Source organism: Sorex araneus, chromosome X (assembly GCF_027595985.1).
Source record: "Sorex araneus isolate mSorAra2 chromosome X, mSorAra2.pri, whole genome shotgun sequence".
Classification (NCBI taxonomy): Eukaryota; Metazoa; Chordata; class Mammalia; order Eulipotyphla; family Soricidae; genus Sorex; species Sorex araneus.
Window position 1 is genome coordinate 163,720,686 of NC_073313.1, and position 19,264 is coordinate 163,739,949.

General features: G+C 54.4%; 1 protein-coding gene across 4 annotated transcripts in view; it reads right to left on the reverse strand.

Annotated features, from left to right (window-relative positions):
* Positions 1-19,264, reverse strand: part of TNR (tenascin R) — a 265,395-nt gene that overhangs the window by 99,409 nt on the left and 146,722 nt on the right. For 2 of the 4 annotated variants that reach the window (XM_055120163.1, XM_055120165.1), the window contains exon 2: positions 18,529-18,637. The exons of 1 other annotated variant lie outside the window; for it this stretch is intronic. The gene's annotated coding sequence lies outside the window, so the exon portion shown is untranslated. The remainder of the gene's footprint in view (positions 1-18,528; positions 18,638-19,264) is intronic. One more of the 4 variants, XM_055120162.1, reaches the window with a different exon arrangement.

A 19,264-nucleotide genomic window follows, 5' to 3' on the forward strand; every position in this document is an offset into this window, starting at 1 on the left:
GCCCTGGTGGAGGGATGGGTGTTTGATCATTGCATGACTGAAACTCAGTCATAAAAGCTTTGTAACTGCATCTCACGGTGATTCAATTAAAAAATTACACACATATGAAGGCTTCAGGAGTATCTGGCTTTACAGATGACCTGGAGGCTCCCAACATGTGCCTCTGCACCCCAAAAGAAGCAGGAGAGGGGGCTGGGGCGACAGCACAGCGGGGAGGACATTTGCCTTGCACGTGGTCGACCCGAGTTCGATTCCCAGCATCCCATAGGGTCCCCTGAGCACCACCAGGGGTAATTCCTGAGTGCAGAGCCAGGAATAACCCCTGAGCATCGCCGGGTGGGACCCAAAAAGCAAAAAAAAAAAAAAGAAGCAGGAGCAGGACGGTGAGGGACCCCCAAGCTGAAATGCCTTCTCCCCTTCCGATCTCCAGCCGGGGCGGGGTGTGCTGGGGAAACATGCAGCCCTGCCGAGTCCCCTTGGCCAGCCATGCCAGACATTCCAATCTGCACCCATGGGTGAGCTTTAGGGCCCCTTTCTCCACCGCTTCGTGTCACGCAGACGCAGACACCCGCACACCAACTCTCGTCACAACTGCTCGGTGGCCGAGGCTGAGAGTTCCAGCCCGGAGCCCCCCGGGCTGTGAGGAACCGTGCTTGGTGTGTTCCCGGGGGGAGAAACACGCTCCCATTTTCAGTGCCCTGGCGACCCGCTGGAGGAACTGGGTCGCTGAGCTCCAGGGCTTAAACGGAACCGCATGACCAAGCACGGGGCTGGAGCACTAACCTGATTACTCCGTCCCCAAGCACAGCCTGACGCATGCCAGAGGTTGTAGCTCCGTGAGACCAAAGCGCATGCGTTGTGGAGGGTCTGGGGCGTGGGGGAGGCTTTGGGGTTGCTTGGAAGCCCAATCCAGTTCCCCACCCCCCAATTCTCTCCTGGCTGCTAAAATTTACCCCAGAGCAGGAGGATGAAGAGGTTGGAACTGGATCGCAGGGTGCTGAGAGGGTCACTCGGTCTATTTTTTGGGAACGGGGCATATTTGGTGATGCTCAGGGCTGACTCCCGGCTCTGCACTCAGGACTCACTCCTGGTGGTGCTCGGGGGACCCTAGGGGATGCCGGGGATCGAACCTGGGTCTGCTGCGTGCCAGGCCGACGCCCTCCCCGCTGTGCTGTCGCTCCAGCCCCAGGATTTCTGCCTCTCTGAGGCAGATCCCGGCTGACTGCATGCCACACTGACATCCTACTGAACTTTCTAGCAAATCACCGGTCATATAAAGGAGTTTGGTGCTGTTTGAGGGGGTCATATCCGGGGGCACTCAGCGGTCACTCTTGGCGGTGCTTGGGGGACCGCCGGGGATGGAACCCGGGTTTCCTGCACCCAACCTGCCCTATTATGGCTCCGGTTCCCCATTGTAGGAGTCTAAGGGGACAGGAAGGCGGAGGGAGCCAGCCCTGGACACGCCACACGCTGTTTAGCCACCGAAATAACCTATTTTTTTCCCCACGTGGCATTGCTCGCTATTTTTACCCACGTTCTAATTTCGCTGACCCAGGCGGACACGATGGACATTCCTAGCGACTTTGGAGCCACCTCAGGGTGGGAAGGAGCATGTCATCCCTGCAAGCATCAGGCACCAAAGAACTATGTCCACCTTAGACCCCGTCTCCCCCCTGAGAACCCCGACGGAGCAGACGGTACATCGGAGACCTGGAAGCGTTCAGCAGAGCTACTCACGCCAGAAACACACGAGGCTCAACTGAAACTGAGACAACAGGCAGCGAGGAACTCCTCAAAGACTTAGCGACCGCACTGTGAGACAGAACAACTCGCACAGATTTTCTGCTACGGAAGGACTTTTTAAATTTTCTTTTTGGGTCCCACCCAGCTATGTTCAGGGGTTACTCCTGGCTCTGCACTCAGGAATCACTCCTGGCGGTGCTCAGGGGACCCTAGGGGATGCTGGGATTCGAACCTGGGTCGACTGCATGCAAGGCAAATGCCCTCCCCGCTGTGCTATCGCACCAGCCCCACACAACAACACTTTTCACCACTCCCCTCCCCCCTCTACCTCCTGGTCTCCCCTCAGCTTCGTTTCAGCTTCTCCACGGCACCGCCCCTCGGATTCCAGGGAAAGTGGGACTCCAGAGCACTGCATAAGGCAATGGTGCTTGCTGGGGGAGCTCCGAGTGAGGTAGGGGTGAGTGAGACGAGGAGAGAGGAGCCCCAGTGAGGTAGGGGTGGGTGAGATGAGCGAATGCCCCACGCAGAGGTCCTGGGTGCTGCTCAAACCTCATGCGGGCATACGCCACCCCAAAGGGAGTCTGACTGGCACGGGTGAGAGAAATGTCCCCTGTCCTCTGCCTGGCTGCCTTGCCAGCTCTCCTAATGCCCTGCCGACACTGAGAGACGTCAGACAGCACAGTGACATTTCCAGGGAGCCTCTCCCAGGGCAGATTGACAGGCAATGGCCTCTCTCCCAGAGGACCAGACCCCTCCCCCCGCCCCCGCCACCGAGGGACCTGGAAATGTTTATTTATGTTTTGGGTGCAAGCTTTCCCATTGGCTCCTCGGGGAGGTGGCATTTAGGGACCAAAGGCAGGGAAATGCCAGCCTCCTTCTCCAAACAACGGGTCTCACTGACATCTGCCCTGTCAGCAACTCTGTGTCTTGCCCAAGTCTCCTGGGTGATTGACGTGGGTCCGGGTCATATCTCTGGGCCTCTCAGAAACGGGGACCCTCATATCTGCCAGCCCTGTGCCTCCCTTCTGGGGCCGATGCGTTGACGCTTCCCAACTAAGGGGTTCTGGAAGATTCGACTCTCCCTTCTCCTTCTGTAAGAGGTGTCTCTGGTTAAAAATAAATAACTGGGGAGGGGGGAGACTGGAGTTATAGCACAGTGGGGAGGGCGTTTGCCTTGCATGCAGCCGACCCGGGTTCGATTCCCAGCATCCCACAGGGTCTCCCGAGCACTGCCAGGAGTAATTCCTGAGTGCAGAGCCAGGAGTCAGCCCTGAGCATCGCCAGGTGTGATCCAAACCAAACCAAAAAAAAAAAGAGATAAAAATTTTAAATTAGGGGGGCTGGAGCGATAGCACAGCGGGTTGCACGTTTGCCTTGCACGCAGCCGACCCGGGTTCGATTCCCAGCATCCCATAGGGTCCCCTGAGCACCGCCAGGAGTGATTCCTGAGTGCAGAGGCAGGAGGAACCCCTGAGCATCGCCGGGTGGGACCCAAAAAATAAGTAACTGTTATTAGAAAGAACCTCCTGTGTCCACTCACTTCTGGGGCAAACCCACGTGTTTCCCAGACGTCCGCTCTCGGGAGTGGGTCGGTGTGGCTGACCAGGGTGGAGGGGGGTGGAGGCTCATGCCCAGTGCTCACTGGTGGCCTCCGCCTCGGTCCATCCTGGCTCTGCCCCCTAGTGCCCGTGTCACCAACGTAGCCGCAGCCTCATCACCCGTCTGGGACCCAGAAACACAGCCCCCTCCCGTTCTTTCCTTGCCCACTCCTCTCTCCCACAGCCAAGTTAGAAACACCCCCATGAGGTGCCAGGGGTGGTCACTGTGACTCCCACTAGCATCGTTACCTCCTCCCGGGCTCCATTAGTGCTCCCCATCATCGAGAGGAGCTTGGGTGTAGCTGATCGTTAGTTTTCTGGGCGGCGCCCCCAGCTCCCGGGGCCACAACGAACGCTCTGCATCCAGTCACTTCTCCGATACTCCGTCCACTCCCTCCTGCTCCCATTAAGGTGCTCGTCTCTCTCCCCCGCCTCCCGACTCTAGTCATCGCCTCATTATAACTGCATTACCTGGGAGCATCGCCGACGCTGCGCCGGCTGCAGTTACCACCCGCTCTCCATTTCAGTTGCCCTCACCTGCTCCTCAGAGCTTCCCGCTTCTCAATTACGGCTCCATTATCTTGGTGATTACCTCAGCTGCAGACCTAATCGCCCCCCCTAACTCCCCCATAACCATTTTCCATGTCCTGCTCGTTCCCTCTGTGGTGGAGGACCCCCCACCCCCACCCAGGCCACCTTTGATAAAGGTGCAGGTGCTCCTAGTGCCATCGGAGCAGACTCCAACCCGGCCATGCACATTCCATCATTCATCATCATCTTCCTCCTCCTCCTCCTTCATCAACCCACCCACCCGTGGTCCTGCGCACCCCAGGACCTTTTCCGTGACGACCTCACGGCCATTTCCTTTCTCTGACGCCGAGGCTCTGATAATCTTTCACTTCAAGACACCAACGTCCGCGCCGGGAACGACAGCACGCAGCCGACCCAGGTTGCATCCCCCCCCCCCCGCCCCGGCACCCCACAGTTCAATCTTTGGAGCCCTGCCCGAAATGATCCCTGAGCACAGAGCCAGGAGTCAGCCCTGAGCACTGCTGAGTGAGCACACCCCCCTCCAAAATAAAATAATAATAAATCTCCCCACCAAGCCCTCTGCCACCGTCTGTCTCTGCGGCTAAGAATCCGAACTCTGGTAAGGATGTACCTGGTGATGGCTCACGTTCTGGTGCTCCCTTCCCCAGAGCACTGTGTGGCGGAGTGCAAGCTGAGTATTCCGTCCGTGCGGCTGGTGGGAAGGACCCAAGCCCCCAGACCCTCCTGTGGCACTGACGGCCCCCGGGAGCTCCAGCCACACACACCCCTGCTCCGTTACCTCGAGCTCCCTGCAAGGAGAGATCCGTTTTCTCCACTCATGGGCCTAATTATCTCAATAATGATCAGACTGCAGTGCTCCAACACTGCTTCCTGATTGAGGAGAGACAGACCTCCGCCACGACGGCGCCCCCCAAACCCTTCCCAAACAGCCCTGAGCCCCTCAAGAAGCTGCCACACAACTTTCCTGATCAACCCGATCACGCGCCAGGGTTTCTGAACCCCACATTGATCTCCTTGGCCTGGGGTCTGGCTGCGGGACCTCAGACAAGCAAGTCCTTCCGGGTCATGCTAGTATAAGGGGGGGGGTAATAAATCTGGACTCAGTCTTCCAGGGTTTAACCCCTGCCCCCCGACTCTACTCACTTCTTTGGGAAAACATGAATTGCTTTGTCCCGACTGGCCGTTTTGTAGGATGGGGTCTGGTTGCTTGACCGCAGACAAGGTCTTTCTGGGGTCAGACTTGTAAGGGAGAAAATGGGTTCAAACCCCCATTCTCATCACTTTTTTTGTTTTTTGCTTTTTGGGTCACACCCGGCGATGCACAGGGGTCACTCCTGGCTCATGCACTCAGGAATTACTCCTGGGGTGCTCAGGGGAGCCTAGGGGAGGCTGGGAATCAAACCTGGATTTGCCGTGTGCAAGGCAAACACCCTCCCCGCTGTGCTATCCTCTCTCTCTCTCCCTCCCCCTCTCTCCCTCCTTCTCCCTCTCTCCCTCCCTCCCTCTCTCTTCCCCTCCCTCTCTCTCCCCCTCCCTCTCCCTCTGTCTTCCTCTCCCTCTGTCTTCCTCCATCTCTCTCCCTCTCCCCCTCCCTCTCTCCTCTCTCCCTTCATCTCCCTCCCTCTCTCCCTCTCTCCCTCCCTTTCTCTCTCTCCCTCTCTCCCTCTCCCTCCCTCTCCCTCTCCCTCCCTCTCTCTCCCTCCATCTCCCTCCCCTCTCCCTCCCTCTCTCTTCCTCTCTCCCTCCCTCTCCCTCTCTCTCCCTCCCTCCCTCTGTCCCTCTCCCTCTCCCTCCCTCGCCCCCTCCCTCTCTCTCTCTCCCTCTCTCCCTTTCTTCCCCCTCCTTCTCTCTCCCTCTCTCTCCCTCTCTGTCTCTTCCTCTCTCCCTCCGTCTCTCTCCCTCCGTCTCTCTCCCTCCCTCTCACATACACACCCTCTCCATTTATTCCTCCTATTTCCCCCTTATCTCCCTCCCCCTCCCTCTTTCCCCCCCATCTCCTACCCCTCCTTCTCCTCATCATCTATTTGCTCCGCTGACCCCCCACCCCATCCTCTCCGAGCATGGCCCTCTGTTCTAAAATGCCTCCCCCCTCTCTCCCCTCCCGCCATCTCCCCACCTCGCCTCTGCCTGCATCCTTCCCTGCCCGAGGCCTTCCTTCCATCAGAAAATGATCTAATGAAAACAATTAGCATCCTGAGGTGGCTAAGAGGGTCTCTCGGGGGACACCTGCCTTTCAGAAGAGACTCAGGCAGGGAGAAACGGCTCTCACACCCGGGCGCTCCCGAGGAGAAGCACCTTTCCCTGCCTGGAACCGGAACGCGGGCGGGGCTGTCCTTCCCCAGGTCGAAAGACCTCAAGGAGCACTGGATGCAGTTTAAGAAACAATCCCGGGGCTGGAGCGATAGCATAGCGGGGAGGGCGTTTGCCTTGCACGCCGCCAACCTGGGTTCGATCCCCAGCATCCCATAGGGTCCCCTGAGCACCGCCAGGAGTAATTCCTGAGTGCAGAGCCAGGAGTCAGTCCTGAGCATCGCCGGGTGGGACCCAAAAAGCAAGAAAGAAAGAAAGAAAGAAAGAAGGAAAGAAAGAAGGAAGGAAAGAAGGAAAGAAAGAAGGAAGGAAAGAAGGAAAGAAAGAAGGAAGGAAAGAAGGAAGGAAAGAAGGAAAGAGGGAAGGAAATAAAGAAAGAAAGAAGGAAAGAAAGAAGGAAAGAAAGAAGGAAGGAAAGAAAGAAGGAAAGAAGGAAAGAAAGAAGGAAGGAAAGAAGGAAAGAAGGAAAGAAAGAAGGAAGGAAAGAAGGAAAGAAGGAAAGAAAGAAGGAAAGAAGGAAGGAAAGAAGGAAGGAAAGAAGGAAAGAAAGAAAGAAGGAAAGAAAGAAGGAAGGAAAGAAGGAAAGAAAGAAGGAAAGAAGGAAAGAAAGAAGGAAAGAAGGAAAGAAAGAAGGAAAGAAAGAAGGAAAGAAAGAAGGAAGGAAAGAAGGAAAGAAAGAAGGAAGGAAAGAAAGAAGGAAAGAAAGAAGGAAAGAAGGAAAGAAGAAGGAAAGAAAGAAGGAAAGAAAGAAGGAAAGAAGGAAGGAAAGAAGGAAAGAAGGAAGGAAAGAAGGAAAGAAAGAAGGAAAGAAGGAAAGAAGAAGGAAGGAAAGAAGGAAAGAAAGAAGGAAAGAAGGAAAGAAGAAGGAAAGAAGGAAGGAAAGAAGAAGGAAAGAAGGAAGGAAAGAAAGAAGGAAAGAAAGAAGGAAGGAAAGAAGGAAAGAAAGAAGGAAGGAAAGAAGGAAGGAAAGAAGGAAGGAAAGAAAGAAGGAAAGAAGAAAGAAAGAAAGAAAGAAAGAAAGGAAGGAAGGAAGGAAGGAAGGAAGGAAGGAAGGAAGGAAGGAAGGAAGGAAGGAAGGAAGGAAGGAAGGAAGAAAAAGAAGCAATCCGGATTGGACCCACCTCGCCGGGGCGGGGGAGGGGGTCTCTCCGGGACCTTTCAGCTGACATGTCCCCGCGTGTGAAGTTCTGGGGGGTCGCTGGCATGCAGGGGTGGGGAGGGCGGGGGCTGCAGTTGTCACAGCAAAACCGGAAGTGGGCCGCCTTTCGTCCTGGGCTTCGGCCCAAAGACGCGGCTGCATCTTCTGGGACCCTGCAAATATTTCCTCCCTCCAAGCTGTCGGCCCCGGAGCCAAGGCAACCTGTGCCCTGTTGGGGGCACTGGGGAGGACCCCCAGAAGCAGCGGGACCCCATGATCCAAGCCCCATCTGGCAGCCTCTGGCGGTTCCCGTTCTCGGGCCTCCCGTCTCTCAGGATTGCTCCTGGCTTCCTGGCTCAGCACGACCTCGGGACCCCTGCTCCCAGCTCTCCCTGGTCACCCCCCTCCCCGGCTGGGTCTCAGCAGTGGCGCTCAGCCAGGCTGGCCACGGCAACTGGACACTGGACACTCTCCCCCGTTGTCACTCTCGGACACCTGGTTTGTCTTTAATGGCTGCTTTGATGAAAGCTCAAGTTTTTGTGTGTGTTTTTTTGGGGGGAGGGGCTGACTCCCGGCTCTGCACTCAGGGATCATGCCTGGCAGGGCTCGGGGGACCCTGTGGGATGCTGGGAATCGAACCCGGGTCGGCTGCGTGCAAGACAAACGCCCTCCCCGCTGTATTTTCTTTTCCTTTTTTTTTTTTTCTTTTTGCTCTTTGGGTCCCACCCGGCGATGCTCAGGGGTTCCTCCCGGCTCTGCACTCAGGGATTACTCCTGGCGGTGCTCAGGGGACCCTATGGGATGCTGGGGATCGAACCCGGGTCGGCCACGTGCAAGGCCAACGCCCTCCCCACTGTGCTGTCGCTCCAGCCCCAGGCCTGAGATTCTTGAGAGGAGGAGGCACGACAGGGTCTTCTGAGTGGCCCTTGGTCCAGCCTGTTAGACCTGACACCTCAAAATTCCTCCCCGTGGCCTTGCTCCCAGGGATTCTCGGTTTCCTTCTTCATCCCTGACCGTCCCACCCGTCCCTCCCCTGCCACTCTGTGGCCCAAGATGCAGGTGTCCCTGCTCTAGCGCCTCAGGAGACTTCTGGCTCCGGGTCCCACAGAGCTGGGGGCTGTGTCTGAGAGCGACCAGTCAGTCGGGCAACACGAGATGGTCCAGCGCTGACCGGGGCCAGTGCAGTTCCTTCGGTTTGGCCCCGGACCGCAAGGCAGGCAAATGCAGGAGCGACAAAACGCTCTGCTGTGACGGCCAAGACAGCTCGGGGCCGCGTCCACCCGGACAGACTCCGACGCACAATGCCAGACCCGGCTCGCTCTTTGCAAGGCGTCTGTCAGCCATCTGCGGACACGGTCCTTTGGGGGTGGTGGGGTTGGGGGGGGCTCGGGCGACTCTGGATTCTTTAGACCTGCTTGGATGTCAGAAACGTGATGGGTGCTTCCGCACAACGCCGGGCCTGTCGGATGCTCAGTGCTCAGTGCTCATCAGTGTCAGAAAGACGTTTCGGGAAGGACTGAGCTTAATTAATCTGTCTCTGCTCACCGACCTTCAGGGGGTCCGCCTGGGGGTCCCCCGAGTGCCGTGACTGTCCCCGACAGTCTTTATCTCTCTCTTCATACTTGTGCTTTCTGACTCCATCTCTGCCTTTCAATCCACTTCCCTTGCCTGAGGAAGTCAGAAACGCTTCTACTCCTACTACTACTACTAGAGAGAGAGAGAGAGAGAGAGAGAGAGAGAGAGAGAGAGAGAGTGTGTGTGTGTATGTATGTCCGAGAGCACGAGAACACGCCTTGTATACTGTTTTCCCTGAAACTCCCGAAGAACGGAAACGGCAAACAGCGGGATATTCTGGGGTAATAACACAAATAATCGGGGAGAGAAAAAATTGTTATCAGCTTGTTTACACAATTATGTAAATGGGGGCATTCTACATGGCTGACTCCTCAATTATTCATGCCTTGAAGCTTCTGGAAGATTCAATGCTGCTAAAATAATCTCTTCTGCAGCCCGTTATGAGGAACGAGGCATGTAATTCCAGGCGGGGTGGGGATGGGAAGGGGAGGGGGAGATGCACAACAACTACAATCTGATAAGGCAAATACGGCCACTGCATGCAAGGACGCGCGCGGAACAAACCCGGAGAGAAAAGTACCTCAGAAGTGGGCGTTACGGGAACTGGGATGAGTCGGGGGTCGAGGAGCTCCGTCTCTCCTCCCCCAGAGTCCTTGCCCACCTCACCCTCAGACTGCTGCTTCTGGAACACTCTTTCCCAAAGGCACCTGGGGGCCGGAGCCACAGCACAGCAGGGAGTGTGTTCGCCTTGCACCTTGCACGCAGCCGACCTGGGTTCGATTCCCGGCATCCCCTAGGGTCCAACCCGAAGCACCGCCAGGAGTGATTCCTGAGTGCAGAGCCAGGAGTCAGCCCTGAGCATCACCGGGCGGGACCTGAAATACTAAGCCATAAAAGCATCGGGTAGGTCACCCGGGCATCCAAATTCTCACGGTCTCCACTGCGTGACAGAGTCATTGCTCAAAGTCTCACGCTTGAAGTCGAAGAATCATGCATCCCTATAACCCTCAATACCCCTGTTCCTCAGCGCGCGCGCGCGCACACACACACACACACACACACACACACTCACTTTGTCACTCAACACTCCCCACTGAAGGGGGCTGCGTCACACATGTGATTCCATTCACGCGGCACCCGATCCTGAGGAAAGAGATGGCAGGGCCTTCTGTAAACACACACACTCTCTCTCACACTCAACACACACACTCTCACACAGTCTCTCACATGCGCTCACACACACACACTCTCTCACACACAAATACACACATTCTCTCACACACACAAACACTCTCACTCATAGTCACACACACTCTCTCACACACTCTCTGACAGTATCTCATACACACTCACACACACTCTCTCACACACACAAACACACATTCTCTCTCACACAAACACTCTCACACTCACACACACTCTCTCTCTCACACACACACACACTCACACAACAAGCCTGTGTTGATTTACTGAGGAGAATAATTTTTCCTCCATGCAGACCCACCGTTGCTTTTCTACTCCAACCTCTGTCATTAAATGACATTTTTTTTTTAAAAAAAGAAACTTAACAGATAGTCTATCAAAAAGCAGCCATGATTATATATTTTTGATTTGTACTGGGAAAGGGTTTCCACCCAAAATGGACCCCAGGATATGCAACGGAGAATCTCACAAAGACGCCCCCTGAAGAATGAGTCTTAAGGAATGTCTGCCACCTAGAAATTCAAGTCATCTCTCGACAACACACATCCTTTGAGAAATCTGTTACCCAGCCTCAAGACAATAAGCTTATTGCTTGGGTTGGAGAGATCTCTCTCTCCCTCCCTTCCTCTCTCTCTCTCTCACACACACACACACACACACACAAACACACACAACTCTCTCACACACATACACTCTCACACACAAGTACACATACATTCTCACACACACAAACACAAACTCACACACAGTCTCACACACAAACACACATACACACTTTCTCAAACACACTGTCACACACACACACGCACGCACAGTCTCTCACACGCAAACACATTCTCTCTCACACAAACACACACATTCTCTCAGACACACTCCCTCACACACACTCTCTCACACACATATACTCTCTCACACACTCTCATACACACAAACACACATACATACTATCTAAACACACTCTTATATACTCACACACACTCTCATACACACTCTCACACGCACACTCTCTCACAGACAACTCTCTCACAACACTCTCTCAAACACACACAAACACACACATCTCTCACACACAAACACACATACATACCCTCTCAAATACACACACACTCACACACAAACACACTCTCTCACACATAGAAACACATTCTCTCAAACACAGTCTCTCTCACACACAAACACACATATACACTCTCTCAAACACACACAAACACACAGACACACAGACACACTCTCAAACACACAAACACACACTCTCACACATACAAAAACATTCTCTCACACACAACACTCTCACACACTTTGACACACACTCTCACACACATTCTCTCTCACACACACAAACACATACTCTCTCACACACATACAATCTCTCTCACACACATACGAACAACATGCATGACCAGGAAGCCTCATCTCCTCACGAGCCTCAAATCTAGAGACAGGGGGGCCATTCTGAAGCCCCCAAAACCCAGTTTCAGGTCACAGGTGAGCACAGGGACGGGGGCGACGATGAAGGATCTTCCAAACCTGTCCGCCGGGCAGAGACGAGGGGCTGGGAGCTGGCTCCCCAACGCCCCATCCATCTCAATCTGGCGCCAAGCTAAAAGCCTATCTGGGCGCATTTCAATTCTAATATTATTAAGGGCTCGTGTAATCAGCGTTTAAAATAAGCGGCTTGAGGTTGGGGAGGGTGATGCCTCCCATCATCTTTCACATTCTGGGGAAAGGGCAACTCAGAGAAGGGATCACCAACTATAATGTAGTCGAAGGCCATGTGGGGGAAGGGAGTTGCGGGCTGAATGAGGGCTAGAGACTGAGCACAGTGGCCACTCAACACCTTTATTGCAAACCACAACAGCTAATTAGAGAGAGAGAACAGAAGGGAATGCCCTGCCACAGTGGCAGGGCGGGGTGGGGGGAGATGGGACCGGGGAGGGTGGGAGGGATGCTGGGTTTACTGGTGGTGGAGAATGGGCACTGGTGAAGGGATGGGTTCCCGAACTTTGTATGAGGGAAGCATAAGCACAAAAGTGTATAAATCTGTAAATGTGTCCTCACGGTGATTCACTAATTAAAAATAAATAAATTAATTAAAAAAAATAAGCGGCTTGAGCTGGTAGAAAAGACAGAGTCATGAAATTTGCATATAAGTGGATCGACATGGAGAGGATCATGTTGAGTGAAATGAGTCAGAGAGAGAGGGACAGACACAGAGAGATCGCACTCAGCTGTGGAATATAAAGTAACAGAATGGGAGACTAACACCCAAGAACAGTAGAGATAAGGACCAGGAGGATTACTCCATGACTTAGAAGCCGGCCTCCCATGCTGGGGGAAAAGGCAGCTCAGACAGAGGAGGGACCACCAAGTACAGGGTGCTAGGAGGGCCCACTCGGGATGGGAGATGCGGGCTGAGAGTAGACTATAGACTGAACACGATGGCCACTCAGTACCTCTACTGCAAACCACAACACCCAAAAGGAGAGAGAGAGCAGAAGGGAATGCCCTGCCACAGAGGTGGGGTGGGGTGGGGGGGACGGGGTGGGGGGGTGGGAGGGATGCTGGGACCATTGGTGGTGGAGAATGGGCACTGGTGGGGGGATGGGCACTTGATCATTCTATGACTAAAACACAAACACAAAAACTTGCAAGTTTGTAACTGTTCCCCATGGTGATTCACTGTCACTGTATCACTGTCGTCCTGTTGCTCATCGATTTGCTCGAGCGGGCGCCAGTCACGTCTCCATGGTGAGACTTGTTGTGACTGTGTTTGGCATCTCGAAGACGCCACGGGGAGCTTGCCAGGCTCTGCCTTGCGGGCAGGATCCTCTCGGTAGCTGGCCGGGCTCTCCGAGAGGGGCGGAGGAATCGAACCCGGGTCGGCCGCGTGCAAGGCCAACGCCCTCCCAGCTGTGCTACCGCTCCAGCCCACTAATAATAACTTAAAAAAAAAGACCGAAAATTAAAAAGTAAAATAAATAAAATAAAATAAATAAGCTGCTTGCAACTGCGTGGGCGTGGGGTGGGGTCGAGGAAGCCCGCGGAGAGAGGGGTGCTGTTACCCGCCCCGCTGGGCAGTGCTCATTCCCTTCTACCATCCAGCACCCAGCGGCTCTGTTTAAATCCTGAGGGCGGTGGGGGAGGGGTGCTATTAGAATAATCTCGGGTCAATTCAGGCCCCTGTGATGCCCGTGACCCTGGGTGACTTAGGGGAGAGGCCATTAGTGTGCCAAGGGCTGGCCTTGAGCTTTAATCAAGGGATGGCACAATAGCACAGCGGGGAGGGCGTTGGCCTTGCACGCGGCCAACCCGGGTTCGATCCCCGGCATCCCCTAGGGTCCCCCGAGCACTGCCAGGAGTGATTCCTGAGTGCAGAGCCAGGAGTCAGCCCTGAGCATCGCCGGGTGGGACCCAAAGAGAAAACTAAAGATTTAATCAATAGGTTCCATCTTTGATCACTGAATTGTCGCTCACTCCGGGCACGAGGTGTGGCTGAGAGAGGGGAAGGCGCAGACGTGATGACGGCCCAGGACCCCCCCGGGACCGTGATGCAGGAGCAGCTGCTCTAGCACCATCAGAGCATCCTTGTCTCCCCTCCCGCGGGCTCGTAGGCGGCTTGAGACTGGGTTTGGGGGACGTCAGAATAGCCCCATCTCTAAAGGTCTGGGGGCTTGTGCAGAGATGCAGCTTCCTGATTGTGTTTTGTTGGGGAGTAGGGGAAAGGGAGGGAGAGGGAGGGGGTAGAGAGAGAGAGGGAGAGAGAGAGAGAGAGAGAGGGAGGGAGAGAGTAAGAGAGGGAGACAAGGAGAGAGAGGGAGAGAGGGGAGAGGGGGAGAGAGAGGAAGGGAGAGAGAAGGAGGGAGAGGGAGAGATGGAAAGAGGGGGAAAGAGGGAGGGAGAGATAGGTAGACAGGGAGAAAGAGAGAGAGGAAGAGAGGGAGAGAGAGAGGGAGGGAGAGAGAGAGGAAAAGAGGGAGACAGGGAGAAAGAGAGAGGGAGAGAGAGGGAGAGATAGGTAGACAGGGAGAAAGAGAGAGGAAGAGAGAGAGGGAGAGAGAGGAAAAGAGGGAGACAGGGAGAAAGAGAGAGAGGGAGAGAGAGGAAGAGAGGGAGAGAGAGGAAAAGAGGGAGACAGGGAGAAAGAGAGAGGGAGAGAGAGGGAGAGATGGAGAGAGGAGAGAGAGGGAGAGGGAGGGAGGGGGAGAGGGAGAGAGAGAAGAAGAGGGAGAGAGGAGGAGAGAGAGGGAGAGATGGAGAGAGAGGGAGAGAGAGATGGAGAGAGAGAGGGAGAGAGAGAGGGAGGGAGAGAGGAAAAGAGAGGGAGAGAGAGGAAGAGAGAAGAGAGAATAGAGAAACAGGAGAGGAGAGGAGGGAGGGAAGGAGAGAGAGAGAGGGAGAGGGGGAGAGAGAACAAAAGCACCTGCCATAGTGCCAGACTGAAGGAGGGGTGATTGGGGGAGGGGTGATTGGGGGAGGGGTGATAGGGGGAGACAGGGGACCCTGGTGCTGGGCAATGTGCCCTGGTGGAGGGACGGGTGTTGGAACCCTGCATGACAGAAACCCAACCACGAACAACCTTGTAACTGTATCTCACGGTGATTCAATAAAAAATTCAAAGATTATGTTTTTTAAAAAGATTTCAACCACAGAGCACCTCTGGAGGCCAAAGAGATCGAACAGTGAGTCGGGCGGACCTGGGCTCAATATTCAACATCCCCCAGGGTCCCCTGAGCACCGCCAGGAGTGAACCCTGAGCGCAGGGCCTGGAGGGACTCCTGAGCACTGTCAAACGTGGTCCTGAGAGAACAACAATAACCCCCGCCCCAAGGGACCAGCCCCGGCAGCTGAAGGCCGCCAGAACTCGATCTCCGCCAGGCTCACGGCTGCTTTCCACACGCTCGGACCCAGGCCCACCCCGAGGGAACCTACTCCTGGACATCCCATACCTCACACCACCCAGACTCCAAGAGTACTGCACCACATGTGCTGGGCTTCAAAGTAGGAGGCAACCAATCTTAGAGAAGAAATATATTTTTTACAGATACATATATATGGCAAATAAATATATGTCTGTCTCATTTGCCAAGGCGTCAAAAATCAGAAGGGCCGGACATGTAATGTGATTCAGAGATGACCGCTGGACTAGAGCTGTGACTGACTGGATTCCACGGGGCGTCCAAAGACTGCATGGTCGCCCACTAATAGATGGTCAGACTTCTTCGTCAAGACCCTGAATAAACACTTTGATGCTCTTTGTGTTCCTGGAGCGAGCAGATGCCATTGGGCGACAGTAGCACGCGACCGGGATGAATGGAGACGTTACTTGGCACCCGCTCGAGCAAACTGAAGATCAACGGGAAGACAAGTGATATATATGTGTGTGTGTGTGTGTGTGTGTGTGTGTGTGTATATACATACATATATATATATATATATGTCACTGTCATCCCGTTGCTCATCGATTTGTTCGAGCGGGCACCAGTAATGTCTCTCATTGAGAGACTTATTGTTACTGTGTTTGGCATATCCAATACACACGGGGAGCTTGCCAGGCTCTGCCGTGCGGGCGGGATACTCTTGGTAGCTTGCTGGGCTCTCTGAGAGGGGCGGAGGAATTGAACTAGGTTGGCCCCATGAAAGGCGAATGCCCAACCGCTGTGCTATTGCTCCAGCCTGATACACATACACACACACACACACACACACACACACACACACACACACACACACACATATATATGGACTGGAGCGATAGCACAGCAGATAGGGTGTTTGCCTTGCACGCGGCCGACCCAGGTTCGATTCCTCTGCCCCTCTCAGAGAGCCCGGCAAGCATACAAGGCTCAACCTTTAACAACATGTGAGTGATCTCTCATACAAGGGCTTAATAGCCCCTGGATGAAATACAGCAATCTTCACACACCCTCCAAAGGAAACTCTTTGGGAGCACTTTCAGCGGATTATTCACAACAAACGATATAAAATAAATTATTCCGGGTCCACTTTGGGGCAGGGGTTGGGGTTCGGGATGGAAACACCCAAAATGTGCTGGTGGGAAGGTGTCAGGTTGGTGGGATTGGTGTTCGAATATGCCATCAAATATTGTGAACTGCTTTATAAAAGGGTGGAGCGATAGCACAGCGGGGAGGACGTTTGCCTTGCACACGGCCGACCCGGGTTCGATTCCTCCGTCCCTCTCCGAGAGCCCGGCAAGCTACCGAGAGGATCCCGCCCGCACGGCAGAGCCTGGCAAGCTCCCTGTGGCATATTCGAGATGCCAAACACAGTCACAACAAGTCTCACCATGGAGACGTGACTGGCGCCCGCTCGAGCCAATCGATGAGCAACAGGACGACAGTGCGACAGTGCGACAGTGCGACATTTCTCCCCTGGAGACAGATGCCCTCAGCACCTCCCTGATTGTCTCTTGTGCAGAGAACTAGAGCCCGAACATCAGGAGGACTGGACGCATCCAGAAACGGATGCATTCTCAAGCGTGAGTGGCACCAGGACGGTATCTCAGGGCAGAAGGTACATTCAGAGGTTCTTCTCACAGCCTGAGGGGCTGGTGGCCACACCCTGAAGCCTCAGTCTCCCCAAATGCACCTGCAAGATGCGGAGAGAGACAAGATTTGTCTCCAGACAAATCCCGAGATGGGCTCATGCAAGATAACCGAGTGCCAGTGTTCACGGGCATGGCAGAGAAGCTTCCAGAAGGAAATCAATTTCTCCCACAGACTCTAGTAACATATAAATAAATAAAGAGAAGGCCAGCGGGTATATTGTCATTGGTACAATAGCAGCAACAACAACAACAACAACAATAATAATAATGATGGGGCTGGAGCAATAGCACAGCGGGGAGGGCATTTGCCTTGCACGCGGCGCGGCCGACCTGGGTTCGATTCCCAGCATCCCATAGGGTCCCCTGAGCACTGCCAAGAGTAATTCCTGAGTGCAGAGCCAGGAGGAACCCCTGAGCATCGCTGGGTGTGACCCAAAAAGCCAAAAAAAAAAGATAAAATAAATAATAATAATAATGATGATGATGAAAGAACCGCACCTGTTTGAGGAAGTCCCCACCTAAGTAGCTCAAGCCTGACTGTCAGGGAAAATTATTAAGGCACACGAGATATTCATGGGGCCCTGTCAGCACCTCGCATGCCGAGAGCGTTCCCCGGCGGGCCATTTTTTTTTTTAAGGTTATTATTTCACCCTGGAAATTCTTGAGACAAATCTATGTGGCATGAAAAAGGAATTAGGGAAGCTTTTAAATTAAAAGAAACCCAGCGACCGCCTTCCCTCCCTGCCGTATAAATAGTTATGGATGGGGATAAAGAGATGGATCCTTTTTCATAATCCTTTATTAGGGTCCATTGGAACACCGGGAATTTTTTTTTTTTTAAAGAGTTTGGGCTTTCGGTGAATAATTCAGAGCGGATTCACGCGTGCCCAGAGCGGGCACCGCGGGTGGGGGTGGGGTTTGGGGGGATCACGTTAGCCTCTTGAGTGGGGGGGACCGAGAACAATAGCCCACTTTTACTGCCAGATGCATCTCAGGAATATCTGATGAGAAATTCACCCTCGTGGCCGGCCGCTCTCCCCCAAAGCCCCAGGGCTGTTCCGATGACCAAACGACTCATTTCTCCAAGTCTACACAGTCACCACTGAACCCCCCAAATTCAGCCAGCACTGAACCCCCCAAATTCAGTCACCACTGAACCCCCAAAAATTCAGTCACCACTGAACCCCCCAAATTCAGTCACCACTGAACTCCCCAAAATTCAGTCACCACTGAACCCCCCAAAATTCAGTCACCACTGAACCCCCCAAAATTCAGTCACCACTGAACCCCCCAAATTCAGCCACCACGGAACCCCCAAGATTCAGTCACCACTGAACCCCCCAAATTCAGTCACCACTGAACCTCCCAAACATTCAGCCACCACTGAACCCCCAAGATTCAGTCACCACTGAACCCCCCAAATTCAGCCACCACTGAACCCCCCAAAATTCAGTCACCACTGAACCCCCCAAATTCAGCCACCACTGAACCCCCCAAATTCAGCCACCACTGAACCCCCCAAAATTCAATCACCACTGAACCCCCAAATTCAGTCACCACTGAACCCCCCAAAATTCAGTCACCACTGAACCCCCAAATTCAGTAACCACTGAACCCCCCAAATTCGGTCACCACTGAACCCCCCAAAATTCAGTCACCACTGAATCCCCCAAAATTCAGCCACCACTGAACCCCCCAAATTCAGCCACCACTGAACCCCTCTATTTGTAAACAGAGACGCCGGCAGGCTGTACACACACCCCTGGAGAGAGGCCACCGGCCTGATGAAGATGGATGTCTGACACCACCTCCAGGCAGCCCTCCTCCCCGCCTGGAAAGAGTACCTTGAGGGAAGCGGCCCCCTGCTGGTGCTCTCTTTCCAGAAGGTTCCTTAATCCTCACTGGCCCCGTGTGTGTCCCAGCCTCGGGGAGTCTCGAAGCTTTCGGCACCTGCTGGACCAAGAAGAGGGAAAATGTCAGCCTCTGAGGCTAGCCTGGGGAGCCAGCCTCAGTTTCCCCATTTGTCCCCGAGCTCCTTTTTCAGAACCGCAGGCCGGGGGCTCCAACCGCGTGCTTTTGAAGGCAGGGGAGACGGTTGTTTATGAAGCCCACCTGCCTCCCCTCTGCGGAGCATTTTATTTATTCCGCTAATTCCCTTTCATTCCTTCTCAGGGCCCGGCGACCGAGTAGTCAATATTCACACTTGGAACCTCTCGGGACGGCGGTAAACAGGGACGCCCCCTGGAGGCCGGCCTGATGAAGCCGGATGTCTGACGCCGCCTCCAGGAAGCCCTCCTCCCGGGCAGGCCTGGGCCCCTCTCCTGCCCTTCATGTTGGGGGGTCCCCACTCCCTCCTCAAGCCCCCTCTCGCTCTGGACTCTGCTCTAGTGCTCGCCCCGAGTGCTACGGCCGGCTCGAGCAGCTGGAAAAGCTCCCGCTGAGGAACCGAATGTCCCCTGGTTAAGGCGTCTGTCTCCTGATTGGCAGGAGCAGCGATGCACGCGTGGTACAGTATCCACTGCAACCGGGCGAGCCCAGACAAGGATGCCCTGCGTGCCCCTCTGAGCACCCCTCGAGAGT